Source organism: Perca fluviatilis, chromosome 3 (assembly GCF_010015445.1).
Source record: "Perca fluviatilis chromosome 3, GENO_Pfluv_1.0, whole genome shotgun sequence".
Lineage (NCBI taxonomy): Eukaryota > Metazoa > Chordata > Actinopteri > Perciformes > Percidae > Perca > Perca fluviatilis.
This window is the reverse complement of record NC_053114.1, coordinates 21,011,982-21,027,252: the sequence shown is the minus strand read 5'-3', so window position 1 is coordinate 21,027,252 and position 15,271 is coordinate 21,011,982.

Genomic DNA, 15,271 nt, shown 5'->3' with positions numbered 1-15,271 from the left:
CACATCCTGTGTGCTCGCTGTCGAAGGACACTGACGTCATGGGTAGAACCAGAGCTGGTGCAATGACTGTGTCAATGTCACCTTATGTTCTGCTTAGCTGTTAGCATAGTGTGCTGGGCGCCGCTGCTCCTGTCGTTACTGGCCTGGCAGCCTTGAGTGTAGCAAGATGGAGGCACTAGAGTGAGTGACAAGTCATCCTAAACTGCCACTTTAAAACCTGCTGTGCCTAATGATGTGTCTCTAAAAGTGGCATGTGTGTGCGAGTTTATGTGTGTGTGCGTGCACATGGTAAGTGCTTGTGCACCATTACATCTGTGAGTGTCGTTTTTAATGTGTTTTCATTTAGTTTAGCTATAAAGACATTGCCCATTAACCTCCTAATATAAAGTTAATCTATTTTAACCCTTTGGTAAAGGTCAGAACACAAGAATAATCTAAATAATGGCCAAATAATGTTGTTTGGCATGCATTTCTTCTTCCATTTAATGAGCATACCACCCATTCATATTAGATTACATGTTCATGATGTTCTTTAGCCCAAGGAGTAAGTGTTGTGTATGTTTAGAGACAATTATTCCTAAAAACGTAAGTTGTTTTAAAACTTCTCTTGTGAAGTGCAGAGTCACATATTGGTTAGGGTTAGCTGCTCTCCATGCAAAACGGTTTACAAAAGCATGCACATTCAGAAGATAAATACTAGGTGCTGGACGGAGAACTATCTAAAATCTAAAAGATGTCAAAATAAAGTCTGCACTTTAGATAACCCTTCAATGAACATATATTTAATTATGACCAAAAGCATGAGTTGCTCTCCGCCCCATTAAACTAGATGTAGTGTATGTTGTTGTTAGTTACCAAATAATCTTTAAAATCCAAAAAGTAAATAATAATTTATGAGTGTTTGTGCATGTGTTTTATTGTAATCTGAAAGCACGTGTGTTTTCTAAACTTCTATCTGCACAGCAAAATGCAAATGGTATTGTAAATGGTGCAGCCTAATTGCACTTCATTGTCAGGGGCACACTCCACATCAAAAAGAGACCAATATCCTCCTCTGGAAAGCACAGAGAGATAATAGGTGGTGTGTCAGTGTGAGTCAACGTGTTGTGTTCATGAGCATTTGTGTGTGTGTGTGTGTGTGTGTGTGTGTGTGTGTGTGTGTGTGTGTGTGTGTGTGTGTGCGCGCGTGAGCATGTGTGTGAAAGAGAGAAATAGAAAGAGGACTGCACATGCATGTTTGTGTATATGTGGTGGGAATACTAAATAACAGTAGCGAAAAGCCCTCCAGCCACTGTCAAAATTATCTTCTATAGCAAGTCCCTGTAGCGCTGCTTGGCTCTATCAAGAGCCTGTGGGTTGGACTCAAAGTTACGACTCTGCTTGCAATGTGGACAAACCGCCAGTCTCAGTCTCACCACAAACTCACACTATATGTTCTCACCTGACACAAAATAAACATGTAGATCAACAGTCATGAAGTCAAATTTAACAAATCAGTTATGGCAGTGTGTACAGGCCTCTCTCTCCCTGTCTCTTTCCATTTCTGCGTTGCCATATCCAGTTGCCAGGATACCACTTCTGTAATGCACAGTCCTAATTGTTTTGACTGAGTAACAAGCTGTTTAATAAAGGCACCTTCTACAACGTTGTGATTCAAGTCATGCACAAGCTCAGTGGATTAATTTGACGATGGGGTGGTTGGTAGTGTTAGCTGGTAATGGTGTCTGTCAGGCTTTTACCCATTCACTGTTCGTACATATACATACAAAAAGTAATAACACTATAATTTGTATATAACCCACGCAGGCTGTTCTTATGAACCATTCATACATATAGTAAGCTAGGAAAAGTAATGCACTGTAATACGTATGTATTCCACATGTTTATTAATGTAGGCTCCACACATGGATGGTTGGGTCCTAAAACATGGGGTTTTTTTTAAGGGGGGAGCAGAGTTTGTGTCTCAGAAAAGTTAAGAGGAAAACACAAGATGTTCATGTCCTGGAAGTACTACTTAAGGTGGCCGGTGTTGTATCCAAAACTATCTTTTTTTCTAATCTGTCTTGCCACATGACAGTCAACTTTTGCCGGCTAAACTTAACTGAAAAGGCCGCTGTCACGACCGTCACCTACGGCTCACGGTCACCTTTTTGTCAGCTAAACTTAATTGTAATGACTGCTAAACTGTCATGTGACCACTGTGGCTAAACTTCGTCACGTGAACGGCGGTCAACACTTAGCGGTCGGCATAATTTCGTAAAATATTATACAAATGGTTGTGCATCCGTTTTCGTACTCATGAGGATGCATTCACCCATACGTAATTATTACGACCCATATTGATGTTTGTTGTTAGGCAGCATTGTTGGGCAAGTTACTTCCAAAATGTAATTAAATTCTCTGAATTGTAATGCTTTACACTACCTTTTAATTACTTTCACCAAAATAACTGCAAAAGTATGACTTGGCAGGTATTGTGAATTTCACCACGGGATCAATAAAGTCTCATCTTTATCCAGTTTAATACGTCATAATTTATTCATTCATATTCATAATATTTTGCATTATATTAATCTGAATCAGCAAAATACGCTATAAATTAAATAGTGAAGTAAAAAACTACAACTACAATAGCCTACTTGACTCTACATTGTTGTGGAGTAGAAGTATAAAGTAGGAAAAAATCTAAATACTCAATTAAAAGTAGGCTACCATACAATTGTTTATGGTATAGTTACTTTCCACCGCTGATAAAATGTAATGCTAATATTTACGCGTAGCAAGCCTAATCGTATATTCTCAACATGTTAAGTCAGTGTTGTGTCAGTAGCTCAGACACAACACTGTCTGAGTTGACGTACCGTTACCTGTTTGGACACAGATGTTGTCCGTACCATCTCGGAAACAGTGAACGGACAGCCCCTCGCTTCAATGTAGCGTAATAACTCCTGAAAATAATCGGAGTAGGCCCTATGTACATCTTACAAATAGGATCAGTCTCTGCAGTCATCCCAACCATTGAATTCCAGCAACAGGAATTAACGCTCACAGAAAAACAAATTCTGTGTCAAAATGTTTCGCAGTGGTTAATTCTTAAAAATAACAAAATACCACTTAATTTTTGGGTTAAAATGCATTGTAACTCGAGTTACTGAGATTGTAACAGGTATAATATTACCAACATTTTATTAGTAATGCGTTATATTACTGCGTTACAGCAAAAAGAAATACATTACTGTAATTGCATTACTTTTGTAATGCGTTACTCCCAACACTGTTAGGCAGAAACCTCTAGTGGCTGGAGTAATTATGACGGGAGCAATGGAGGAAGTCATGTGACGTAGTATAAGAGCGAAAAGGTCCGCATTGGGCCTGCTCCATCTTCAACCAGCTAGCCCTCAGTCTGCCTTTCACAAGCCAGTTCCCTGCTAGACCCCATCCTCCCTAATCCAGAGGAATCGCCATTCTGGGGAACTAGGCTTGCCCTCAAGCCTCCCTCCAAAAAGAGACGTGGCTCCAAGCGTCGGCCAGCCGAATCCGCTCCTGTGCTTGCAACCGAGTCCACTCCTTTGCCCAGTCCTGAGGTGTCCGCTCCTGTGCACACAGCCAAGTCCGCTCCTGTGCCTGCAGCTGAGTCTGCTCCTGTGCCCGCAGCTGAGTTCGCTCCTGTGCCCGATGCCACGCTTGCAGCCCAGTCGCCCGACGCCACGCCTGCAGCCCTACGACTCAACTCTGCCAGAGTCTGCCCCACCTACAGCCATGCCTGTGGTCCGGTTGCCCAAGTCAGCCCTCTGCCCGATAAGGCTCCGCCTCTGCCCAAGTCGGGTTCCTCAACCTCTGTCTCTGTCTGTCTGTCTTCACCCTTATCTACTCCAGTTCCTGAGTTTGTTTGCCTATGTTTCTGAGCCTGAGTGTCCGTCGACCCCTGTTTGTGAACGTCCGTCCCTGTCTGACCCCACCTTTGTCCCTGTCACCGTGCCTGTCTGTGTCTCTGTTCTCAGTCCCGTCCCTGTGCCAGTTATTGTTCCAGTCACCATCCCAGTTATCATCCTAGTCACCAGGATGCTGCTGTGACTGACTGCCTTTGTGCCACTCTGGTGGCCATTTTGTACATTGTGTTGTGTTTTGTGCTTGTTTCTGTTTCCCATGTGCTCTGTGGTTACCTGTCTGTCATGTGTCTTTGTCTCCGCCCATCCCCTTATATGGTCTGCATTTCCTGTCTCGTTAGTTTCCCTCCGTTTCTGCTACACCTGTTCCCTATTATGGTCTTGTCTAGTCCACTGTCTTCCTGTTAATTGGTCTGTGTATTTCTAGTCCTGGTGTTCCTCTGTCCTTTGTCGGTTCATCACTCTGTTTGTCCTGTGAGAGTCCTGTTCGTTTGTAGTTGTAAGTTTGTAAGTTGTAGAGTCGAAATAAAACATGTTTGTCTGCACTTCTGCCTGAAAGAGCCTTGCATTTGGGTCTTCCTGCTGAAACCGTGACATTGGGAGGAGGTTGTGGTGATGGATGGGTCTAAAAACCCAGGACTTTAACCTGGGAGACAGGTGTTCATGTCCCATGTGAATCCAAAAGTCAATTGTTGCAATTGCAAGTTGTTATTTTAAGTTTTGGTTCCGAAACGTAATTTCACGGTTATATAACGATGTAACGGTCGCTGTTTTAAAACATTGAATGGAACGGTCATATTTTGTGAGATATACTAATCGTTGTATGAGAATACGTCTGAGAATTCATTTAAGAAAACATTTGAGTATACATTGGAGAATATGGGCCCTATTTTAACGATCTGAAATGCAAGTATCAAACGTGAAACGCAAGTAGCTTTGTTGGCGGATCTTGGGCGCTGTTGCTATTATACCAACGGGATAAATGACTCTTGCGCCCGATGCTAATCTAAAATGGGTTGGTCTGAAGTAGCTAGGTGTGGTTCGGGTATAACGTGCAATAAACCAATCAGAGTGTCATCTCACATTCCCTTTAAGAGCAGGGCGCTTGTTCCATGGCAGATTTCTATTATGATGGTGGATTTGCCTGGCGCATGCCAGCGGGAACTGTACGGGATGCGGCAAATTAATAAATGCCCGTCTTGATCGGGTGGCGATGTTGCTGCGGCCACTCGGGCGCATTTCCTCAAGTCTGGAGAGGATTGCTGCTGCCATGGAGCGTGGACCTCCAAACACACCACCTGCTCCTGTTGTGCCCCTTCCTCCTCCCCCCACTCCTTCTCCGTCCACCCGCTCCACTAGGAGCATTGCCACTCCCAGACCAGATCCCACCGGAGTGTCCAATCCTGCCGTAGTTCAACATCACGTCTCCTTCAGTCCTCTAATATTTCCTCATTTATGTCATCAACACATCCATGATTCATGTAAATGTAAATGTAAAACACAACAAGCCACAAAGAATGCTGTGACTTTTTGAGGACTGTACTGTAAAGTGCCTCCTGACCTATCCAAACACCTGAAGCGCATTTTCAGTAATATTTTTCTCTGTAATTATGTATGGTTTGCAAAAATGGGAACTGCTGTGTCCGTGTAGATGAGAGAAGCAAAGTGTATGCGCGTTGTGCACAAGCTATATTATGGCCAAGCATGCGCCTCTAAAATAGCATCTGAATAACTTTAGACTAGCAAAACAGACTTTAGACTAGGTTTTTCCTGGTCAGTGGCGGAATTGTTTTCTGAAACTGCAAAATAGCACCAGGGAACGTTTGCCTCCTCTTTTCGCTGAACCAGCCACTGCAGCGCAAATACATTCCCTAATTTACCGACGTGCGTCTGTGGAGGGAAAAGTCTGCTGTGCGTCGGGTGAAAAATAGGAATGATACATGCGTCGGTGTACAAAGGCAATTGCGCTGAGTGCAAGATAGGGCCCTATGTGTCTGTATATGTTCCTCTAAGTCAAAACAGGTACATAAACAGGTACATCAATTATGTTAGATAGTCATCTCAAACCCAGCATGAGTGTAGAATACTCCTAACGTTCATGCATGCTTCCTGTTTCTCTGTCATCTGCTCCAAATCTCTTGTTTTATTTCCGAAGGGAAGTAAGACACATTTTAAAAACAACATTTGCTTCAATTGTGTAATTTATTGTCAACAGTGAATACAAATAACCAGAAAGGATTAGCTTCAGCATGTTACAATTGTTTTGAGCTATCAGAACAAACAGATGAGCTGTTGCAAATGGTACCTATAAAAAGGGTCAATCTCATTATAATGAAGTCAACATTTATTTTTTTATAACCATGTGCTTTAAATGCTGTTTAACCTTATCTCTGCATGCTTTATGGATGCTTCATGACTGATGGAATAAAAGCCTCAATACTCTGCTTCAACAAGACAACAGCTCTCTCACTCTCCCTCCTCTCCTTCTGTCGGTCTATCTCATTGTCTTTCTGGGCGGTATTTGTTATACCCAGCTCTCATGCATCAACCCCTCTTCTCAGTATACAGGTAGGCACACTACAGCCGAGACTCTGACAAATGGAGATAGGAATGGCCGATCACATGATTATGTAGTATCTTCCACCTCAACCCATAATACCAGCTCTTTCCAAAACCCCTGCAAACAAGTTCACATATACACTGAACTTTATAGTATAGAAATGCATGCTGTTTTCAGTATGCACTTCAATTACCTTCAGGCCAACACATACACAACACAACACCATTAACCAGACAACAAATGACCCATTTTTATCAGTTTTACAATTTCTTGTCTGACAAATTGTATATAAAAATGTTATACTTGACAATTTGCTATTTCCATCCCAGGCACTTCCCACTGTTGTTCATACTTTGCATGGTTCTAACATGAAACCCTATAGTGTTTTATATAGATACATACACTCACCTTAAAGATTATTAGGAACACATGTAAGATTTCTCATTAATGCAATTGTCTAATCAACCAATCACATGGCAGCTTCTTCAATGCATTTAGGGGTGTGGTCCACGTCTAGACAATCTCCTAAACTCCAAACTGAATGTCAGAATGGGAAAGAAAGGTGATCTAAGCAACTTTGAGCGTGGCATGGTTATTGGTGCCAGACGGGCTGGTCTGAGTATTTCACAATCTGCTCGGTTACTGGGATTTTCACGCACAACCATTTCTAGGGTTTACAAAGAATGGTCTGAAAAAGGAAAAACATCAAGTATGCAGCAGTCCTCTGGGCGAAAATGCCTTGTTGATGCTAGAGGTCAGAGGAGAATGGGCCGACTGATTCCAGCTGATAGAAGATCAACTTTGACTCAAATAACCACGTAAACTGAGGTATGGGGGGGAGAAAAAAAAAAAAAAACAAAAAAGGGGGGGGGGGGGGGGGGGAAAAAGAAAAAAAAAAAAAAGGCACCACATATTAAAAAAAAAAAAAAAAAAGGGGGAATTTTCAAACGCTACATGTACAGCTGAAGACTGTAAAAATGTTGCCTGGTCTGATGAGTCTCGATTTCTGTTGAGACATTCAGATGGTAGAGTCATAATTTAGCATAAACAGAAAGAGAACATGGATCCGTCATGCCTTGTTACTATTGTGCAGGCTGGTGGTGGTGGTGTTATGGTGCGGGGAATGTTTTCTTGGCACACTTTAGGCCCCTTACTAAAAATTGGGCATTGTTTAAATGCCACAGCCTACCTGAGCATTGTTTATGACCATGTCCGTCCCTTTATGACCACCATGTACCCATCCTCTGATGGCTACTTCCAGCAGGATAATGCACCATGTCACAAAGCTTGAATAATTTCAAATTGGTTTCTTGAACATGACAATGAGTTCACTGTACTAAAATGGCCCCCACAGTCACCAGATTTCAACCCAATAGAACATCCTTGGGATGTGGTGGAACTGGAGCTTGCACTGGATGTGCATCCCACAAATCTCCATCAACTGCAAGATGCTATCCTCTCCATATGGGCCAACATTTCTAAAGAATGCTTCCAGCACCTTGTTAAATCAATGCCACGAAGAATTAAGGCAGTTCTGAAGGCGAAAGGGGGTCAAACGCAGTTTTAGTAGGGTGTTCCTAATAATCCTTTAGGTGAGTGTATATGGGGAATGCAGTTATTTTAGAAATAATATGACAGAATATCTTACACGGACATTAGTTTTATTTATTTTTTGTCCGAACTGAAACATTCTCCAATACAAATACCCACATATTGCTCATAATATCTTTTAATCTACAGAAAAAAGGAAACTTAATGGACCCTCTGTATGAACTGCTACTACTTTTAAATATATCTACACAGACTAAATGATGCATAAGACTAATTTTGATCTTGTCATGATAAGTGGTCACCACGATCTAAGTTGCTAGTAGCGTCTATAAAAATGCTAATATTTGTCATGTAAGCACATTATCACGATACACATAGCTTAAGCCACAAGGTAAAAAGGTGTGACTGTCATTAGTTATTTCTATTTATGCACTATACTGTCAGAGGAACCCACTCCAACAGGCCTGCAAGACAATCTGTACATCATGCTATACTTATTAAACATAAAAATGTTTTTAATAAAGTATCATTAAATGTAATCATTTCCCCAGGCTTTACAGATAAATTCCATTGTCTGGATTTCAGCTTCTCTAAAAAATGTTTTAATTCTGTAAAACATTAAATGCATGTCTACTCTTTAACTAAGAAAAAACTGAGTTGGTTGTTTTTGGAGTAAAAGAGGAACGATTAAAAGTCAGTTCTCAGCTTCATATGACAATGTTAAAAACAACAGACAAAGCCAGAAATCTTGTTGTAGTTGTGGACTCAGACCTGAATTTCAACAGCCACATTAAGACAATTACAAAGTCAGATTATTATCACCTTAAGAATATATCAAGGGTTAAAGGACTTATGTCTCAGCAGGATTTGGAAAAACTTGTCCATGCTTTTGTAGACTTGACTAATGTAACGGTTTCTTTACAGGTCTCCCTAAAAAATCAATCAGGCAGCTGCAGCTGATTGAGTTGCTTGAGTCCTCACTAAGACCAAGAAAGTGGATCACATCACTCCAGTTCTGAAGTCTTTACACTGGCTTCCAGTGCCTCAAAGAATTGATTTCAAAATACTTTTGCTGGTTTATAAATCACTAAACGGTTTAAGGCCAAAATACATATCTGATCTGCTGCTACACTATGAACCACCCAGACCTCTCAGGTCGTCTGGGACAGGTCTACTTGCTGTCCCCAGAGTCAGAACTAAACAGGGGGAAGCAGGGTTCAGTAAACTCCCAGAAAACTGCAGGTGCGGCGGACCTGCAGTTTTCTTCCAACTCTCAGTTCTTTTTAATCAAGGCTGAAGACCTTTCTTTTTGATGTTGCCTTTCTTTAAATAATTGTTAATTTATTATACTGCACTGTACATTTTTGTCTTGTATTTTATCTCTTTTTAATCTTTTTTTTTTTTTTTGCTCTTTAATGTTTTATGTAAAGCACTTTGAATTGCCCTGTTGCTGAAATGTGCTATAAAAATAAAGCTGCCTTGCCTTGCCTTACTCTCATTATAAGAGACATTTTATTTTACAATTTAATTTTAATTATTCAATTTCTTTTCATTTTACCTGTATTTGAGTATACAGGTGTCTTTGGAAACTTAATAATATACATTTAAATATGTTTATTAGCAGAGAGATAGATGAGAGGACAGATGGCAACTTGTTTTTGCTACCGGAGACAGATGCAAATGATGCACTTTAACTCTGAACCTGGACAAAATATACAGTTTATGTTCCAAATATAGAACATAATATTCTATAATACAGTATTTATAATATTGTCTATAAAAATGTACACTAACATGATGCAATCTTTATTGTTTACATACATAATTCAATTATGCCATACTAGGGCTGTCAGCAATAACGTGTTAATCGCGTTGCGATTAAGGGCCGAGCATAACGCGTTCATTTTTTTTAATCGCATTAATCACATTTAATTTATATTCACTTCACTCGGCTTCGCGTCGTGCCTAACAGGCTACTATTTTGACCCTTTGTCGCACTTTTCCATACTTTCTCGTAACACATCCTGCTGTTGCACATGACGCTATAGTTAACACTACACTCGACAGCAGCTAACGTTAGCCTAACGCTAGCTAGTAGCTGGATTAAACATGGTTACAATGCTGACAGCTAAAGCTAAACAGTGTAAAGTTTGTCAGTATTTCACTGTAGAGGATTCCGACACCGGGATGTAACAATCTGCAGCTGCCGTTGTTGGAAAAACACAGACGGTGCGTTCCATGAAACTGGTAACCTACAGCCTCGTGGTGCATTCAAAGTTATTGTTAAATGCCCTTTTCCCATCTGGTGGTTGTTTTTGTCGTTCAACAGCTATTTACTAGTGAAATAAGTTATTGTTATAGTTATTACATTATTATTAAATCATTTAATTTTGACAATATGGCCTTAGCAATAAACAAGCCGTTCTTTAATGTTGCCAACTGTTTTTTTTTTTTTACTTTCTTAAAAAGTATCGGTTCAGGCACCGTTAAGGCACCAGTAACGTTTTTAAAGTACCGCTTTAGCACCGGTCTCCAAACCAAACAATACCCAACCCTAATATTGACTCTAGATTCAAATGTGTGACTAGATTCACACATTTTTCTTTTGTTTACAGTAAATAAATAAATAATAACCAAATACAAATCTTAAAATCAAGTTCATAAAGTCACTTTCTTTGCATTCATTTGATTCCCAATCAATACACACTGGTAATAATTGCTTTCCATTGTTAATATGTACTTAAAAACAGTTCTGAAATGCAAAATAATAGAATTTTAATCATGTGATAAAACATGCGATTAATAGCGATTAACTATAGAAATTCAGCGATTAATCCCGATTAAAAAATTGTATCGTTTGACAACCCTATGACATACGAATTAGTGACGCCAACTTACCCACTATCAATTAGTGTCAAGTGACCAGAGCAGCACTGCACCACACATGTGTTGTTGTTGTCCTATAAGCAGCTATTGTTGTTTTATGATAAACGAAAATCCATTTGGTCTAATGGAAATTCTATTCAGGAATGCAAGCCTTTAGAAATTTATAGGTTTCAATGTCAATGGGATTTTAGTCAGAGTATGCTCAAGTCAGTTTACTTCATTAGAAAGTGAAAAAGTAAATGAGCAGCATGTTTGTGTGGCCTATAAGAATGAAAACAATAACACATGAATATGTTGATTAACCTAACAGGTCAAGTAAGAGTTCAATTTCAACCTTTTACAATTGAGCCTATTTATCATTACCCAGTGCCCAGTCTGGCCCACTGTCTCCTGAGCATAAAGCTGCATTAACCCTCGCTAAACACAGTCATCAATTAGCCTATTACAGTGTTCAGCAACTATGAGCTCTAAGATATTAAATGCAACATGCTCAAAAGAGTAATAAACCATTACTATCTATCTAATTATTATCTATTATCTAAAGATATTGCACAAACACTGGTATTTTTCTACAAATTATATTATACATGAACAGGTAAAGGCAAATAGTACAAACAATTACAACACTGACCACAAAACCAAACACAGCAAAGCTGTCATACTGTGCACTGGACGCTAATTAGAAATTTAAGATTATTTTTTCCTTTATTTAATAGTGACAGTGGATCGAAAGGAAAGAGGGGAGAGAAAGAGAGGGGATGACACGCAGCAAAGGGCCGCAGGTTGGATTCGAACCCCAGCCAGGACTCAGCACACATTAATGCCATTTAATGCTATGTCATCACTCATTAAACAGCAGTTTGAGTGGCTTACATTATTTGCGGGAATTTTACCATGGTGGCTGGCATCAGTATAGGTCATATATCCCGCACCCTCCATGTTAGCGGATGCCGGATGGGATATGGGCCAAACAAAAAAATCAAAGTACATGTCAAATAACCTTTTTCCAAATACAGTTTCTGTCATTTTAGGTAGTTGTTGTCATGCTGATGTTTGTTCAAGTTTTTTTTCAGTTAAGTATTTGTATTAGTTATTTGATGGTATAAAAACAGGATGAAACGTCATGATTGTCAGCTGTGATTGACTCGCAATTGGTCAGGTGTGTGTACGGGTGGGACTTTAATACTGCGGCTTCGCCGCCCGATCACTACTGCGCAGACTATGGCTCCAAAATTACAAGATGGCAGCGCCTGTATCCGGGATATTTTAGCTTTACTTTTGTACAGTGGGATTAAGTGGAGACACGTCGTCCATCTTTATTTACCATCTATGGTCTGAACACACTTTTACTGTGTGTGTCGTTTATTTATTTAGTTGTTCTTAAAGGGCTTCAGCCCCAAATGTTTTCAGCAAAGCCCTGAATCTTTACTGTTCATCACACATTTTTGTACTAAACCCAGATCATAGCTGCATACTGTAGGAATAATTGTGTTTTGAACTGAATGTTCAGGCTGAAGTGCCCTTTCTATCCTCCATGTAGCCTAGTCTTTTCACTTAGCTTCTGTCACGAGAACACCAGTGGAGATAGTCTTCCAGTGGACAGCATTTTTGACAGTCAGCCACTTAAGACGCATTCATAAATGAGTTTGTGACACTGATTACGACGTAAGGAGCATTGCCTTGCTGGGCATCTACACCAGTAGAAGTGCACTGCGTGAAATGTTTACTTCAACGCAGGACACAAAGTAGTTTATTAAACTGCTTGAGCTAATGGCTCTGAGTGCTGTGGGCTACCTAAAGATAGAGTCGCTGAAGGGACTTGAAGTCAATCTGTATACAGTGTTGTCCCAATGGAAAATAACTTCCTGTTTATATTTGTCAGTCAGTTTGAGCAAGTGCGAGTGCTGCATGCAAATGACCAGGATGCCTTTGCCTGGGCTCCACAGGGGATGCTAATGTGAGCATCTAGCTTTCTTTAAAATGCAACTCAGACTCAAGTGGAGTGCACACAAACATGAACCTATACCTGATGAGGTGAGCCCTGTCATTCAAATGCATCCGAACCAATCAGCATGTGACAGGGTTACCAACTTTGCCCTTGCAAAGTCAGGCCCTCTGTGTCTGAGGTAGCTTTTGAGAGCCACACAATTGTCTCAGTTGTCATTGGATTCTAAAAAACAGCTCATGTGTATTCATTATATGTTAGCATTGAAGTGTTTTCCTTCATAACAGATCTTAATAATATTGTCTTAAACCCTTTGCAGTTTGTATTAATGGGTTATGGATTTGGATGCCCATTGGATGTCCATATTTCATTGACTGGATTCCTTTTATCTAAAAGCAAAATACTTCTATGAGCATTGTTGGTTTTGATTTTGAAATATTAGACATAAATCAATAAAGATTTTATGCAGTAATGTAAATAGCTGTAATACTACAAGCTTTTTGTTGAAACATTACTTGTTTAATTAACCAAATATTCATGAAGAGGAATGACATTTTCATGTTATCAATTGCACACTTTACAAACCTCATTTAACATTGATCATTGCTGTAATTGGTGATGATGAAAGTGATGTTACACAGATTAGTGTAGTTTTAGATTCTTCAAATGTTCCCTGGCTGTTGAAGTCCATGACAAACAGTTTTGGAGCCATAGTTAATTCAAGCAGGGTGACATGACAGAATGCCTTGCTATTAGATACGCTCTGAGGATGACATTTCTGTGTCATAATTGTCAGTATTCTTTCTTTCTAATAAAATGTCTGGAAAATGTAGAAGTAATAGTATTTGAGTCCCATTACATATGTGACTGTGCTGCAAGCTGCTCGTCAGACATTACAGTACTTTTTCTTTTCAAATCAAATCCTATTCCTCTAGCTGTTGATAGTGAGATGAAATGTTGGACTGAGACCAAACTAAAATTATTTTCTGATTTTGTTTGTTGATCATTAAAGATAATTATAACACTTGGGAATGACGTTTTATAGTACACCCGCAGCTGGTATAAATTTCCAAAAAACCTTACTCCGAATGTGCTATCATGAGTGTCTCACAAAAACAATACAAATAAAGATGTAGCTGATGCAATCTCTGTGTTTTGTTTGCTTGTCGGTTTAGGTTTGATAGACACAGGCTGTTCAAATGAATATTGTATTCTATCCCAATAACATCCACAAAGCCAGCGACTTAGAAGAAGGGTGACAAATAGCCTACAGTAAGAGGGCTCCACCTGTGCTCATAGAACTAAGGCGTTTCAATGCTCAAACTCAACTTCTACTCTATTTTATACAAATTCCCGCCTGCACATCTCAGAATAGACCATAAACCTGGGTCATAAAAATTCCCAGTTCCAATAAACATTAAAGTAAAAAAGATTAAGCCATGACCTTTGATCATTAAGGAAAGGGACCACCATGCATCCATGTCAGTCTCTAGAACACATACAAGGATGATGGTGCACTTTCATGTAACTTGGAGGAACATAAACTGTCAAAAGTCAAGTTTCCATCCAAATGTAGCACAAATATTTTTAAATGAACGTAACAAAATGTTGTAAAAGATTAAAAAATATATATTTCATCTGCTGCTATTTTCCCTTTCTTCAGTAGAGCAGGAGCTTCAGTGGACGTCTAAATCACATGCTTCATGCACATCATGAGTTATTCACTTCATGTCAAATTTTTTGTATGCATACACCAGTGTTTCTACCTCTGCCAAGCATTTATTGCTTTTGTTTTCACTCAGCTTCTTTTATGAGCAAATATAAAATGCACATAAAAAAACATGTGGATGGAAATACACTCTAAGAGAGTGAGTAGCACTCCCCTTATGCATTTCTGCAAATATCACCACATCATTGCAGAACGTGGTGGTGGCACATTGTGGTCCATTGTAGCAAACATTTTTACAGTGTGTTGTTCTGTCATCGATAAAGTAGTTCATCTGTGGGGAGAGGGTGGGCCACAATAAAGACTTCACTAAAATCAGATTATATTGATGTTACTACTCACTTAGGAAACAACTAACATTTCTGTGACCTCAAGTCACACGGTGAGATAATATTTGGACACATTGTTATTTTTCTCATAAGTGTCTGAATTTAATTGGTTTCATTAAAATAATCAACACTGCAGAATCCCCAGTAAAATCTTTATCTTTTGTTCTTTGCTGGATTCGGGTTGAACAGCAGCATAAACAGCAGAGGAGCTGCATTTCCACACCATCTTGCTTTCTACTTTCTATTACTGGAGAAATATTCTGAGTTGCCCCAGCCACAACAGGACCTTGCTTACTGTTAACTGCAGTCCTTTTGCAGTAGAAAATACAAAAACAATGTGTGGAGACATAATACCCAGATGAAAATCAGCTTGAATCAACTACTCCT